Source organism: Equus asinus, chromosome 12 (assembly GCF_041296235.1).
Source record: "Equus asinus isolate D_3611 breed Donkey chromosome 12, EquAss-T2T_v2, whole genome shotgun sequence".
NCBI classification, from domain to species: Eukaryota; Metazoa; Chordata; class Mammalia; order Perissodactyla; family Equidae; genus Equus; species Equus asinus.
Genome location: NC_091801.1, coordinates 62,052,356 through 62,068,799, shown reverse-complemented (window position 1 = coordinate 62,068,799; position 16,444 = coordinate 62,052,356). Strand labels below are relative to the sequence as shown.

General features: G+C 38.5%; 1 long non-coding RNA gene across 1 annotated transcript in view; it reads left to right on the top strand.

Moving 5' to 3' along the window:
- The first annotated feature begins 12,952 nt into the window (after positions 1 to 12,952).
- LOC139039921 (uncharacterized) overlaps positions 12,953 to 16,444 on the top strand; it is a 212,919-nt gene continuing 209,427 nt past the window's right edge. The window contains exon 1 of the long non-coding RNA XR_011493304.1: positions 12,953 to 13,209. This is a non-coding gene — a long non-coding RNA (uncharacterized lncRNA). The remainder of the gene's footprint in view (positions 13,210 to 16,444) is intronic.

The following is a 16,444-nucleotide window of genomic DNA, read 5'->3' as shown; positions in this document are numbered from 1 at the left end:
GAGTAGGCATAATAATATTAACAATAATAAATATTAATGGAAAATACTAAATCCTATAAAAATCTCAGTTAATAACAAATGGTAAATTTCTTAAGGAAAGGACTTAGAATTACCTCTTAAACATACCTCACTAGTCTTGGTGAATTTGCTTCAATTCCACGAGAGTCATTAACTTTATTTTCACATTTCTTAGTGTCCACATTTGCTTTTATTTATCTTTCATGAATTCATGTTAAGGAATACATGTAGAAGTTCTTTTAATGCCATAAAGAACAAAGTAAATATAAAATATTATTAATGTTAATAATTATGATGAAACATTCTAAAATCTATCATCTATTTTTCCATCTATTTATAATCTTTCTATTTACCTACTTACCTACTTATCTATCCATCCAGTACTTTCATATAGTATTTTATTTTGTACTTGAAATAATGCTATAAATAAGTAGACAATAATTATTATTGTCATTTTATAGATAAAAGATGAGGTGCAAGAGATTAATTAAAATACCCACATTTAGAAAACTTATTTCATAGCAGAACGTTATCTGCAAATCCAGAGTTCTCACTCACTTTTTACTGGAGTGGATCTGCTTTTAATCCGTATTTTACATCTACTTTGAGACTTCCATCATATTCTATGCATTCACTCATCCATTTATTTAATTCATCAGTTCTTTTATTCACTCTGCTCATTCAACAAATAAGCACTGACACCATTTGGTATACCCAAACCATCATAGATACAGAAACATTTATGAAGAAATCAGAAGACCTGGGTACAATTCCTGGGTCTACCATTAACCATCTCTCTGCTATGGGTCTTCTTCAAATGGATGACTGACTAGCATCTTCTAGCTTAAATCTCACCTCCTCCTTTATGAACCCTTCCAAGACCATCCTATATAAACAGTTCTGTGCTTCCATAGCACACTGCTTCTATCGCCAATCTCATTTACCACCCATTTCATGCTGGCTGGCATAATAGTATTTGCCCTCAGTGACTTGGATTTTCACAACAGAGGAGTAGGAGAGTGAGAGGGGAATAGGCAAACCACGTAGGAGAATAATGTGAGTAATTATGTAGAATTGGAACCCTGTACCTCAAGACTTTTGTCAATTGCTATAGGAGCCCTACTCAAACTGGCAAAATATCATCTTGTGGTTGCAAAAAGCAGAGACTCACTCAAGTTTTCTCAAGTAATATGAAGATCATGGATGGTATGTAGGTACAACAGTCGTCCGCCTAGGATGTTCACATCCTAAACAGCAGAAATTGTGAATATGTGCTATTGTGGGACGAAGGGGAATTAAGTCTGCCTCCTTAATTAGAGGAGTTTAAGGAGATTTCAATGGGGTAAGGTTGCTAATCAGTTGACCTTGAGATAGGGAGACTGTTCTGGATTTTCTGCATGGGCTCAACGTAATCACAAGCCTCCTTGTAAGTGAAAGACAGAGGCAGAAGAGTCAGTGATAGAGAGATTTGAAGATGCTACACTGCTGGCTTTGAAGAATTAGGAAGAGGCCATGAGCCAAGGAATATGAGCTACTTCTAGAAACCGGGAAAATCAAGGAAACGAATTCTTCCCTACAGCCTGCAGAAGGACCACAGCCATGCTGACACCTTGATTGTACTCCACTGAGGCCCATTTTGATCTTCTGGCCTCCAGAACTGTACAATAATAAATTTGTGTTGCTTTAAGCCACCAAAATGGTGGTAGTTCGTTACAGTAGCAATAGGAAATGAATACGGGTAATAATAAGATTGCAGATATCTAAGCCATACATCCAAGCGTGATACAAAGCCAACAACAGTGCTATGGCTGAGCCTCACAGGAAGACCAATCTCCCTGGGGCTTGAATGTGGAAGAATTTCTTCAGCGACTAAAAGATCCTTTGAGATCCAGGTTGCTCTAGGTTCAGTTTATCTATAGCTTTTATTAGAGGAGGATTTTGTTGACACTCTCGTAGTTTATCAATAATAAGAGTCAGCCTTTCTGTGTTTCTGCTTTTCTCTATGACTTTCCAATTCTAATCCCACTGCCAACTGGCTACCTCACCCTTTCCCCTACTTACTGATTGTGTTGGCTATAGGCATTTGCTGTCTGCTTTCCTCAGTGTGTTTTCAAATTTTTCCCTTTGCTGCCAATAGCTCTATCTCTGTCCATTTGACTATCACCAAATGAGAGAATTTTATTGATTTAATCAATCATCATTGGCCACAGAAATCAGAGCTCTGGTACCAGGCAATTTCAGTAGATGGTGGCCAGATTGTATTGGCTGCTTTTGGATCAGCCATCTATCGCTGGTGCAATAACCTTGGCAGATAGGGAAAGGCTATGAGTTACAAAACATGGCCAATGAGGGAGCTTACCCAATAGGGACTGTGTGTGTGTGTTTGCTTAATACTTACAGCAAAATAGACTCTCTTTTTCTATTACAGAGGTTAAAAATCTGGGTTCTGGAATCAAACACCCTGTATTCAAATCTTGGCTCACCTATGAGACTTAGGGCAAGTTGCTTAACTACTCTAAGTCCATATTTCTGCATTTATAGAATGGAGATAGCTTTAGTATCTATATCATAGTTGTCAGGATTAAATGAAATAAGCCAATTAAGATGCTGGGCACATAAAAAGCCTTCAATAAACGTCAGATGCTGTTGTTATTATTTTTATGACATCATAGTTCTTGTGAGGATTAAATGAAAATATTTATATTCTTTACTGCTACGTGTGAAAAGACCTTGTCTACTGAGTAGAGCAGATAATCCTTGGAGATGGGAAATGATGTCTTATATTGCTTTGGAATCACTCAAAGAAACTCAAGCAATGTTTTTGTTATACAGAGATTACCCAGTTTATTCCCTCATTCAATCAATATTCATTGAACAACGATAATGTGCTGGAATCTGTTACCAGACACAGAGATGCAAAGATTAATAGGACATAGTGTCTGACCTCAAAGAACTCTTCAGTGTTCAGGATGATAGGAAGAAAAGGAAAAGAAAGGATTGTGGAGACATATGGGAGGAATACTCAATGAACCTAACTTGTTGACCACTCAAAATTTGGGAGAAAGGAAAAGGAAGCAACAAAGACCTAGTGACCTTACAGATCATCGAACCCAACTCTCTCATTTTATGGACGATGAAAGTGAGGTTATATACACATGAGTCTTTCCTTCAATGAACCCTCTGGGCTACTTTACCATAGCAAATTTCGCAGAGTATGAGGTGCTTGGATTGGTTTAGAAGCAATCTCCTGAGTTTCTCCTGTGAAAATCTGTCAGAGTTCAATGCATGGAATCTTGTTAAACATCTATTTGCCGGAGTCCAGCATGGGTGAATTTGCCATTGACTGAAACTGTGAGCGCCAAGCCAGCATCCAATGTTTTGAAAGTTCTGAGATCAAATATGATACATTGTTGTCTTTTCTGTGAGAAGAAGATGCTATCACTCATGAACATTTTTCAAGTCAAACTAAAGAAAACCATATATAGCCATCGTGGCTTTCCTCGGTTTAGCACATGCGCACTATAGCATAATCATTCTTTATTGTATCTCCAAATATCAACCTATTGTGTCCCCAGAGAGTTCATAATAATCTAATAGTTTTTTTGGGCAATTTTGTAGGTAAAAGCTTCATTCATTCTTTTGAAAATATGTTTTTCAAAACCAGGGTGCTGATTCCAATGGTCATACTTAAGAACACTTTATAGGTTAATTCAAATTGTCTGAATGATATAAATTTCAGCAAAACCTTAGCATTTCTTTGCAGATCAAATTGTTTAAGATGTCATGTACCATACCTCCCACAACCTCACATAAATTCTTTGCTCCCGTAGCACGCTATGCATTCCTTTATCATTGCATTGGCAACACTACAACAGATAATTAGTTGTATGTTAGTGTCATCTGAGAGATTGTGAATCCTTTGAAGAAGAGTCCCTCCCTCTCTCTCCATATTATGTATAATGATAAATGTAATCTTTATATTATAAATATAATTTTTATATTTTTTATATTATAAATATAATCTTTGTATCCATAGTCCTTAATGGGATCTAGCACCAAGTAGGTCTCAACAAATTCTTGCTGAGTTGAAAAGAATATGTTAGTCTTATTCAATCATTAATTCAACAAATATCTGTGTGTACCTCTTATGTCTGGTACTGGTCTGTGTCAGGTGGGTACACTGATTGATAAGAAATACTTACTCACTGTCTTTATGAAACTTCAGTCTAGCAAATTTTTTTAATAAAGCCTTATAAGAATAGTGCCATTTTACACACAACTCTTACTCTCATGATTTCCTCTGAGTGATGAATGAGCCATGAATTCAGAAATTCTCTAGTCACATAATGTTTCCAATCAAACCAATTTAATAATGTTTATTTCAAAGATGGCTTCCAATTCTTGCAAGGTTAGTTGTAGTCTTTGGAGCTCCATGTCTGCTGTTTTTAATGGCTTTCTGCCCAAAGCAGTTTAGCCTAATTGGGAAGGGATGTGTTCTTGTCTTGATAAGAGACTAACTCTCATGAATGATAATGGGAGTTATGTGTGAACATGAAGAAAAACTTGACTCTTAATACTGTGTTGCATAACAGCTTTTCAGAGACTGCTTTTATGATTGATTGTCTCTCCCTAAATGGCTTCCATCTATCAATATGATTTGAGGAAAGGATTGCTTTTTTATCCTGGATAAGTCTCTCAAAATAAAGACCAACTAATTATTTCAAAATTCCAAAACACACTTTAGGATAGTGTTACGGAGTGAAAACACTTCCATTTGGATATCCCATAGGAGCTGCCATTCATTAATGTTTAAAACAGATGCTTCAGTGAGCAACATATTTAATTAAATCCAAACCTGTTGTTATTATTCCAGAAAATATTATTATTAGCATGAGTTCCAAATGGAACTCACAGCAACTTCTGGTTGGAGTTTGGAGAGACATTTTAATTTCTAAAACAATTTACTTAAAGCAGAGATCAATGCAGTTATCTAGATATATTTTTTTCAACTCAAGGCCATGATAGTTGTGAGAGTTAGTTAATTGCTTAGAATCATTGCTATCCTGAGAGTGACTGAACAGACCAGCTGGCCGGACAGGCCACATACATCACTGTAAAATGCTGGAATGTGCACATAAGTATCTGTCTCTGCTTCTAAAAAGGGAGAAATGAAAAGGAAAAACATCTCTTCAAATTTTATAAGATGGACTTATAAGATTGGCAGATGTGTCACTAATTATATAATTGTTCTCTTATGTGGTTCTAATAAAATTATTTGAAGCCCAAAAAATGTCTAGCAGTGAATTATTTAATTTAATACACAGTTATAACAAAAATAATTAGTATTTACTTTAAACTCTAAATTGTCAACAAAAAAACCTCAAGTAGTTATTTTCATAGTGCTGCATAATGAAATAAATGTGTAATTAGTGACAGATGGGACTTTTAAAATTTAAAACAGAAAAAATCATATCACCTGTTTTGATTATTTTTCTTATATGAGTGAAATTAGGATTTGTAAAAATGAGGTACAAAGAGAATTAAAAGAATTAACTCTATCTAAATGAATGCAATATCTTGTCCGTCTATAAGATGAGCACAGCTTGCTAGGGTTCTCTTGATTATATTAAGAGCCTTTACTGAATATGAGAGTCTATATTCTTCTCATTGGCACTCACTTGCAACTTGCTGTGCATTTTTATCATCTTATTTCTGATGTTAGGTAGATTATGACTTGCTCTACAAAAAAGATGTTATCCTCATTTTCTCTGTCTCATTTATCCCCTTCTTCTTGGCCATATGACTCTGGAGCTCACCCCCAGCACTTGCCCTGTTATCAAGTTAGGTGCCATGGCAATGATCAAAATTAACTGAGCCCTGCTTTTATAGTTTCAGTCTTCTTTTAAAGAAATGCACTATGGAACTACACTCCAAACCCATAGTCAGAAATACAAACTTACACTGCTGAGCTGTGAACTCCTGGAATGTAAGGATCATGTCTCATTTATTTTCTATCTCCAAAACCAGGCATAGCGGTAAATTAATGGGTACTCAATAAGGGTTTGTTGCATTGTAGATTAGCCTATGTCCTAGATCATGGGGAGAAGAGAAGATGGGCTCATACTTCATGTTAAGAAATGTAAATGTATGGGAACTTTCAGTATTCGAAAGGATCCAGTAAGTAACATTGCTTTCCTGGTTGAATTGGAAGCACTTGAGAGAGAGATATAGGAATTAGTGAATATCAAAATATCAGTTTTCTTATTGAGAAACACTACAAAGAAGGTTACATGTGTGGCTACATGCATTTACTAACACTCTACTGAGGGAAATATACACCCCAAGTGTCAACTTCCACAGGGACTGGCCTCTTTCTGCATGGCGGACAGCAGACCAGAATGTTCCTTTTCTGCAGGTAGGTGGATGCGAAAGGCCCAGAAGGGGTGATGCCATCTATGACCAGTCTGTCCTCCCAAACTTGCCTAATAGATAAATAAGTGAGTCAATATCCTTTCTCCAGAGAATAAGGATGTGGAGAAAGATTGGAAGTAATGTGTAAAGGAAGTTTCTCAACTTGAAAACCTGAGTAGTGGGAGATAAGAATTTCCCTCGTGTTCTCCATTTGTTTTTGTTTCCTATAGCTAGAGATGTGGATTCCCTATCAAAGTAATCAATCTTTCAAGAGTCGAGAGTCAGGAAAAAGGCAATGAAATTGTTGTCTTTGTCATGGACAAAAGGCAGTCCACAGAACATGACTTAGATTTCTGGTCTTATACTACTCTCCTGAACCAAACTTTCTCCAAAGCTGCAGACTTTCCCAGAGAGGCAGTGCCCAACCCCACGGCAGGATAGCAGCTCAAAATACACCCTCCCCAAAGTCAGGCAAGGATTCAGAAGGTGCTGACTCTTTCAAGACCAGTTCCTTTGTCAAAATTGAGAGGAGAGATGAATGAATCACTCCTCCTCTCTTAGTAATAAGTAAGAGAGGGGGTAGAGATTAGCCAAAAGTGTTATGTTAGTTTACCTTATGCCACAAGAACACATGAGAAGTAGGATATAAGTGTTTGTAGCAGGAGCTGGAGAAAAATTTTAAGCGTGATCACAACTGGTTTGCAGAAAGGTCACTCTGAAGAATGTATTCAGATCAGGCAGTACTGAAGGCTGGGGGCCACGTAACACGTAAATAGCGACTGAAATCTCAAGATTAGATGTGATGACTGAAGGAGAGTATGTTGAGGAAGAAGTGAATAAAATAGAAAAGAAGAGAGCAGAAGACGAATCCCCAAGAAATGTAAATATTTAGCAGATAGCTAGAGAAAGAGGAGACTGAGGAAGCTGAGAAAAAGCAGTGAAAAGAGTTTAAAGAAAAAACTAGAAGGGAGTTGCACAAAGGAGGGAGTGGCCAGTGGTGTAAAGCCTTCAATGGTCAATTGAGATAAGGACTGGCAAGTCTCCCTGGGGTTGAGCAAGGGAAGGAAATTAGGAACATGTGTAAGAAGAGTGTCACCAGAATAATTGGATCAGAAGCTACGTTGCCTTGAATTGAGAAGTGTATGGGGACTGAAGAAGTAGAGATGGTTTCTAGAAACCTGACTACCAATGAAAAAGAAAATGATAGTTAGATGGGGACTTCAAGCTCAATTGGCCACAGTCCTAAGTCACATCCCCTAACAGTTTAAACACTAACGGAGATGATTTTTGCCTTCTGCCTGACTTTTGTACCCACGTCTCAATTAGCTCCAAACTGTGGTGGGGTCTGGGCAGTGGGAGAACAGTGGTGTTATTTATTAGGCACTCCCCAGCTCCAACAAAGGAAGGATGAATATGCATTGAAATAATTTGTGTGTGGGAAGGTGTTGAGGAAGGAGAGAGGTTTCAGGCTGAAGGTTTCTATCTTTTCTTTGACGTGGGAGGCAAGATGAGCTAGTGATAGGGCAGGAGGGAAGAAGTAGGTAGGAGGCTAAAGGACAGAGATAAAGGTTCAGAAGAGATTTCTGTTGTGAAACGGAACGGAAACTGACCAGGAACAAATAGGTTATTGTAAGTACCTCATTAAAGTTTTTTTTAAAATGGTGAATTTTCAATGGGACCTATGAACATAAATTGGGAAATGACTCCAAATCCAGTCAGCTTTCCAAAAAGGAAATAATTTTGCAATTGAGACTCTTGGCTTCTGAGAAGCTAGTTATTCCCGGTTCTTTTGCCATTGTGAACACTATTCTCAGTCCTCTTGTTCTCTAATCTTAAATGTTGCTGTTCTCTAGGGGCTCATCATTGACCTTCTTGTTTCGGTCACTCTCTCCTTAGTAGATCTCATCTACTCCCATGGTCTTAACCTACATGTAAACAAACACCATCGAAACTTACATTTAGAATTCTGACTACACTGGTCAGTTGTCACACAGTTGAAACTCAACAATTTAAATGATAAAGCTACCAAAAACCCTGCTCTTCTTCCCAACTCAGTTACCCTGACCTTCTGTGTCTTCTTTCTCTCTCAAAGCTCAGAGCAGAGTCCTAAATGCATCATGTTAGATGGCTTTCAAAACCAGGGCAAAACAATACTTAGCAAGGTCTGCCTGGCATTCTGAAGTCAAATATAAATGATTCACAGTTACTTACTGGGCAGATGATCCGTGTCGCTGTTCCCCTCTTAATTGCCGTGTTTATCTAGATCTGCGCTATTCCATATGATAGCAACTAGTCACGTGTGGCTATTGAGGACTTGAAATGTGGCTAATAGCCACATTGGGATGCACTGAAAGAGCAAAATACATACCAAATTCCAAAGACTTAATACTGAAAATTAATGTAAAAATATCCCATTAATCATTTTATAGTGATTGAATGTTGAAATAATACTTGGAAGGTACTAGATTAATATATTATTAAAATTAATTTTAACTGTTTCTGTGTACTTTTTTAATGTAGCTACTAGAAATAGAAAATTACATATATTGCTCACTATTTATTTCTATTGTATAGCACTGGTCTGGATGTAATTACTTATTCTGTATTCCAATTGAGTCCATTTATACATCTACTGTGGCACGTAGCACGTTTTATTGAATTTATACTGGATGTGTTTAATGCTTTTTGGTAACCCAGCATCTGAGCCCTCTTCTTGTAGTGGGTGAATTTCTTGATACGTAGTTTTAATTTGAGGCCTCCCTCCAAAGCAAGTGTAGTTACTAGATACTTTGTCATTTAGGGAATTAGCACTTGAACTAGGCTCAGCCAACTGGATGCACCTTCCCTACATTTAAAACTGGAAGTTGGTGAGGCAAAGCAGTACAGACCATGACGTCTTCCTCTGGGTATTAGACAGCAGCGACACAACACTGAGTTTCCATTGTCCACGGTTGGTTGTGGTGTAAGCTAAGTATCCATTCCTCGGACAGGCTGCAGCAGGGCTCACTGGACTCACGTTTTCACCCGAATTTTTTTTTGTTTCTAGCTATTAGTTTCTCTTCCTCCTGCTCATTTTCTAAGCCTAGTATCACAGCTTTCCGTGAACTACCCAAAGTCAGTTTCATTAACCCCACTTCTGGTTTTTATGTTTTTTACTTTTTTGCTAAGGAAAATTTTCCCTGAGCTAACATCCACTGCCACTCTTCCTCTTTTTGTATGTGAGCCGCTGCTACAGCATGGCCAATGACAGACGAGTGGCATAGGTCCATGCTGGGGACCGAACCCAGGCTGCTAAAGCAGAGCCTGCTGAACTTAACCACTAGGCCACCAGGGCTGGCCCAATCCCACTTCTTGAATATTCCAGAGTAGATTTTTGTTCTCTGTATTAAAAAATGCTGACCTCTTCTGCCTGCTATATACTTGAAAGATGAGTAAGAAATAGGTAGAGAAAGAAGATAAGAAAGATGTTCCTGGAAGAGTACTCAACACAAAGACACAGAGGCTAGAAATGCCATGCTGTGAGGAACCACAGGAGACTGGAATAGCAGTGGAACATGTAAGGTGGGACATGCCAAAGTGGAGAAGCTGACAAGCGGTAAAAGCATGAGGATGTTTCATACTGTGCTGGAAGGTTATTCTGTAGACAATGATGAGCCACTGGAATATATTAAGCAGGAAAACGGCGAGGTCATATTTACAATAAAAATATGTTACTCCATCAGTTAGGAATGATTTGGTTGCAGATAAAGAAAACCTGATTAATAGAAGTTTAAAGCTTAAGGGCATATATTGCACCCCTACCAAGAAGTCTAAATGCAGTCAGGAGAAGGCAGCACTGTTTTCAAAGCCAAGTCATCAAAGCCAGGCTCTTGGCTTCCTTCTCCTGTTCCCTTTCCTCTGGGTACTGGCTTTTATCCTCAGGTTGATGTTTCATGGTCAAAGGTTAGTCACTCCATGTATCATGTATTTACCCCAAACATTGAAATTGATAAGGGAAGGAAAGGGTCAAGGTGCTAGACCCAAGCTGCTGTGTCTTTTATCAGGGAGGAAAGCCATTACCCAATCTCCTTAAATGATGTCCCCTTATATTTCCTTGGAGAGAATAAGTTCACGTGCCCACTCTCAACGGAAAGAGAGGCTAAGAAAATGAATATCTGGCAAGGAAAAGCAAACAGAAAAACCCCTATGTTTCAGTTAGAAAAAAGTGACACACTCAAAACGAGTAATTTAAAGAGAATTTAGCAAAAGAACTATTTACAAAGAGATAATTGAAGAGTAGAGAAGCCATAGGGATAGTGCATTCACTGGGGGCTGTTAAGAGCAGGGGGTTACAATATCACCTCGCCCTGAAGGGACAAATGGAGGAAGTGGTTATTGAAACTGGAGACATAACGTTGTGTGGAGAGGATCAATTGATGGCAGTTATGGCCTTTGGTCACATGATACATAGTAGCCAGTGCACAATGACTCCACAAAGAAGGAATTGGAAAAGGAAATACTCTAGCCTTCCTTGTTTCCCTTTTGCTGACCACCAGCTAGCTCATTGGCTGAGTCCAGCTCAAACCCAGAAGATGGAGAAGTCCATTGATATTGTCCATAAAGGTCAACCTTGTGGGCTAGAGAATGCTGTGAGGAAGTAGGGAGAATAGGTTTGGATAGGTAAATGGAAGCTCTCCAGGACAGACTGCTTTGTGCTGATTAATCTTCTGAAGATGGACATTTTGCTGCCAGAACAGATTGAGGTGCTGCTAGAAGGAAGAAGAAAAATATCTCTGGTGCAGGTGACCAATACTGTCTGCCATTTTCACCCTTGTGACAGTTTGGAGATGGATTTACGATAGGAAATTTATCACAACACTCCCTTGCAAGATAGGAGACAGTGACTTCTACTTGACATAATCCTCTAAGCAGGAGTTCCTATGAGATTATGAGCCTCATTATTTCTTGATTAAGATATACCTTTATAAATTTAAAATATTTGCTAAATTTGAAGGGTTGATGAGCACATTTCAGATGAGTACATTTTGGTCTATCTTAAATAAATTTTGTAAAATTTGAAATTTGAAAATTCCTTGCATTGCAATAGACCCCAATCATAGGAATTGTTTTAACTGGTAGAAAGAAGAGTGAATTGGAAGTAAAGTTAACTGGGTATTACTCAGAAAGAATTTCATTGTTTAACAGAAGCAACAGTCTGAACTGTATTTTTGTCATCTGTAAGACTGGACGTTATATTAGACTGATCTTCCTGCTCATCTGTATACCTTTAGCATCTAGTTCAGTACCTGCATATAATCACGCCCACCTTCCTCCCACCCCTCTGCCCTTGTCCTTAATCCCTGACAACCACTAATTTGTACTCCATTTCTAAAATTTTCTTATTTCAAAATGCTATATAAATGGAATGATAGTAAAACACTTTAGGATTGGGTTTTTTTCACTCAGCATAATTCCCTAGAGATCCAACTTGTATGCATCCAACACCCAACTTGTATGTTTCAGTAGTTCATTCCTTTTTATTACTGAGTGGTGTTCCATGATACGTAGGTACCTTTTTCATTTATATTACTCTTGAGTCAATTGTTCTCTTTAACCAATTAAGTGTATTGAACATTTGTGAAGCAATCCCTCAGGTGAATTATCATATGATTACCAAATCCTTGCTATCTAAACTGTGGTGGGCAGAGCAGCAGCATCAACATCATGTGGGGCTTTTTAAAACGTAGAATCTCACGTCTTGTGCCAGACCCCAGAATTCGAAACTGCAGTTGAATAAGACCCTCAGGTGATTCATATGGACACTAAAGTGTGAGAAGCACTGATCTATATCATACTGAGGAAATTAAACAAGTGCAGAACTTACTTGGGGGGTAGTTTCTCTCCAGATGGTAAAGAAAAGTTGGGTCTCTATTGTATCCCTTGACTGCACTTTAATATATTTTCTCCGGGCTTTTAGACCCTCACTTTTAAAAAAAAGTTAACTGGATTAATTTCCCTCAAGTTTCGTTAGACGTATTACCAGTCCGTGTGAAAATATTCTCTCCCTTAGCCAACCTGGCAAATCCACTGGAGAAAACTGGGAACTGGCTGGTGGCCATTCTATGTGCAGAGTGCCACCATTTTCACGACAGAAAGCCCCATTGTCTAGAAATAATAGTGAGGTTTTGCCCACAGCAGAAATCTGCATTCAATCCCACTGTCCCAGGAGTGGAATTTTGCTTGGAGCCAAATTCTCAAGTCTTCTTAATTTTGGTGAAGATATGTGTTTTTGCAAGTGCAAATTCATGAAATTAAAGTTGGACTTTTCCTCGCTTTCCTCTATCCAGTGTTTTATGACAGGAAGGACCTTTGAGTATTTTCTCAAAATAGCAAGTGCCAGCAAAGCTAAGCCGGGTTTGCTGCTAAGCTCGCCACCCAAGTCTTTGTGAAAGGTTGGCCTGGAAACATAACGATATCACTGTGAATTTTGACAATCATCCAGAGTGCTCCAGTCAGGTGTAACCAATGGTCTCTCCAGAACATCACACTGGAGAGGGGCCTGTACTTGAATCCACAGGCCAGTGAGATTCCTCCGCCTTCTGGTCCTCTTAGCAATATTCTCCTATTTCTTATGTCAGTTATAGATACGGCCTTCAAGATAAATGAAAGCGCTCAGGGAACTGTGAAGACTGCCAAGTAGTCAGATTTTAAAAAAAAGAAAGAGAGAGATTTCTATTTAAGATGTGTAAAGTGGCTCCATGAGAAGAATGCAAGCTGAAATGATTGCAAATACACCAAATGGTATGTACTATAATTTCATTATCGCAAACAATTCAATTGAAAAGGTAACTTTGACTATTGTTTTAGTTGGAACGGTGTTTGTTTTCATATTCCCAGTTGCTAAATGCAGACAGTCAGAATTTCTAACAATAACCACAGTATGTGGCTGTTAACAGCAGCGTTCTGGCCTCACGTTGGTAGCGTCAAAATAGTTGCAATCCCAAAGGCAATTATCCTATTCCATCACACTCACCGTGTATAATGCTCTGATGCACTTTATGAAGTCAAGAGATACTGCATTTCACTACATTGTGCTATTTGAACCGGAAGTATGTCTTAAAACTGCACATTGTTGGATAGCCAAGTTTTTAGTAAAGAAATGAAAAATAACCTTTTTGTTTTGAAAACCTTTTCTACCGGCCTATGGCAAATTTCTGTTACATTAATTTTGTAAGTTTGTAAGTTAGAGCCAAGTGAAGCTGAACAATCATTTTTTATTGTACAGTTTTTAAGAAAATGCCTTTGTCTGGCTAAAGGGAAAAAAATGAGTTAAATAAGTCAAATGAATAAGGTAAGTATCTTGGAATTAAGAAGCCATCTCTGTATAGTAAAAAAATTCAGGGTCTGCCTGGTGGCAGAGTTGTTAAGTTTGTGCACTCCGCTTCGGCAGCCCAGAGTTCATGGGTTCTGATGACTGGCGTGGACCTACAGACTGCTCATCAAGCCATGCTGTGGCAGTGTCCCACATACAAAATAGAGGAAGATTGGCACAGATGTTATCTCAGGGCCAATCTTCCTCACCAATAAATAAATAAACAAACAATTTCACTATGTAGATTTTTTTAATATCTAGAATTCATTTCCAATGCTATTATTTTTCCCAAGTGCATCAAAAGACATTTCTTCAAGCCTCTAATGTTGGTGAAGGAAACATTCAAATCCAGCTTTTGAATGTTTTTTCCCCCAATACATTCTTGAATCCTCGTATTCTAGAACCCTTTAGAGGTTCTTGGCTTTCTCCTAAATCACAGCTGGAGACACCACATGGGTCCTGTGTGTATCATCACACTGCTTGTAACTTTTAAAAGTCTAACTAAAATCTTACCTTTTATGTGACTGGATTTTGTTTGTTTTTTAAACTATTACCTCAAGGGTATTATTCCACTTATAGGTATGAGGAGGGAATGACAGAGCTGCAACTAGAGGTGGATGCTGAGTAACTGGCCAATGCCATTCACGACATTTCTCAAATTTTCTCATGTTGTAGAGCTCCCAAATTGCTCTTAAATAGTAATTAACATGAAATTTAAGCCATAGAATGGCAATAATTTGCTGTTTTTTTAAGGCTAAAAATTTTAGTGGGGGCTGGCGCGGTGGCACAGCAGTTAAGTTCGCACATTCCATTTCTCGGCAGCCCGGGCTTCACCAGTTCGGATCCCGGGTGTGGACATGGCACTGCTTGGCACACCATGCTGTGGTAGGCATCTCACATATAAAATAGAGGATGATGGGCACAATGTTAGCTCAGGGCCAGTCTTCCTCAGCAAAAAGAGGAGGATTGGCAGTAGTTAGCTCAGGGCTAATCTTCCTCAAAAAAAACAAAATTTAAGGTGAAGTTTTATTTGATTTTTTATTTTTGGCTATCTCATCATTGTGACTTTCCTGTAGAAGAAGAGTAAAGTATTTTAAGAGTATTTTTCTATGAGTGCTTTTCTTTTTTTTTTTCTTTCTTTCTTTTTTTATTTTTGAGGAAGATTAGCACTGAGCTAACATCTGCTGCTAATCCTCCTCTTTTTGCTGAGGAAGACTGGCCCTGAGCTAACATCCATGCCCATCTTCCTCTACTTCATATGTGGGACGCCTGCCACAGCATGGCTTGACAAGCTGTGCCATGTCGGCACCCGGGATCCGAACCAGCAAACCCCGGGCTACCGAAGCAGAACATGTGAACTTAACCACTGCAGCACCGGGTGAGTGCTTTTCTTTTCAAGACCAAACTCACCAAGAGGCGTTCAATCTTACAGTCAATCCCTGGAGGCATTTCCATAAAATTTGAAGATGAATTTTTCCATCGAATCTTTAAAACTAAGGACACCCCTCTCTACCTTGCTGATATACAGATTATTAGGCATCATTCCCAACCCAGATTATTCTATATCGCACATCTATTGAGGCAGGTGACTTCTCCCCCTTTGATGGCCTCTGGAAGTGTCTAGGGAGGTCTTAAGTAAATTGCAGATCCTTTCTTACTGCTTTGCCACTCATTTTGATGATTGCAGGTTTGCATGGGCCTTGAGCCTGAGGAACAGAACAGGGCTCCTGATGGTAGGCTGGCCAGAAGTACTTCTTCCTCTTTCAGGCTTTCTGTTCTCAAATTCCTATATGCCTCCTGAATTAATTGATGCTGATCTTTAGCATATCAAACAGGTCTTCCTCCAGTTTCTATTATTTTTTTTCAGTTTTAACCTATTATTGTCAGTTGCACGGGCACAGGACTTCCAAGACTTAAGTGATTCATTCTGTCACTTATAACTGTCCTTTTTTTCATATATACACTTTCAATGTTTGTTATTTCATCATTGTTTTATTTTTTCTGTATATTTCAACATTCATATATTTCCTTTCACTGGCAATTTAAACATTATGGAAAGAAGTATCAATCAGAGATCAGTCAGGAAAACAAGACTCATCCCAAGTAGCTGAATCAAGAGAATATAATATGGAGATTAGTTACAAAGATAATGGAGGACCAGTAGTGCAAACAGGGGACAATGAGGCAGTCCAGAGATTAATGACATCTGAAAACCACTAAAATTCCTTGAGTTGGGGCAATAAAGAGAAGAGAGGTGTTATCCGCGTCTTAGTAGAAACCGGGATCACCAAGATGCAAATCCACAAGAGTCAGAGAAGGGATTTTCTGCCTCCTTCCATTTTCCTGCATTCCAAATTCCTGTCAGTGTCTACCATTATCAGAACCTACAAGAAGCTACTGGGAAAGGGAGCCTGGGAAATGTGGTTCATAGTGGATCAGCCACCTCTGGTACAGAAGAAAGATGAAGGAAGGAACAGACTGGTAATTGGTTGTTGGCTGTTGGCAGAGTTGACATGCTTTTATTCTGGAACATAGTTTTGTTGACATTTATGCAAATGTGCAGGTCTCAAGTGTATACACAGGATATTTACTGAATATAGGAGTTTGCAGTGAAGTACGACTGTAGGAATTTGTAGGAATTAGAAATAAATTTATTTTCTGGAA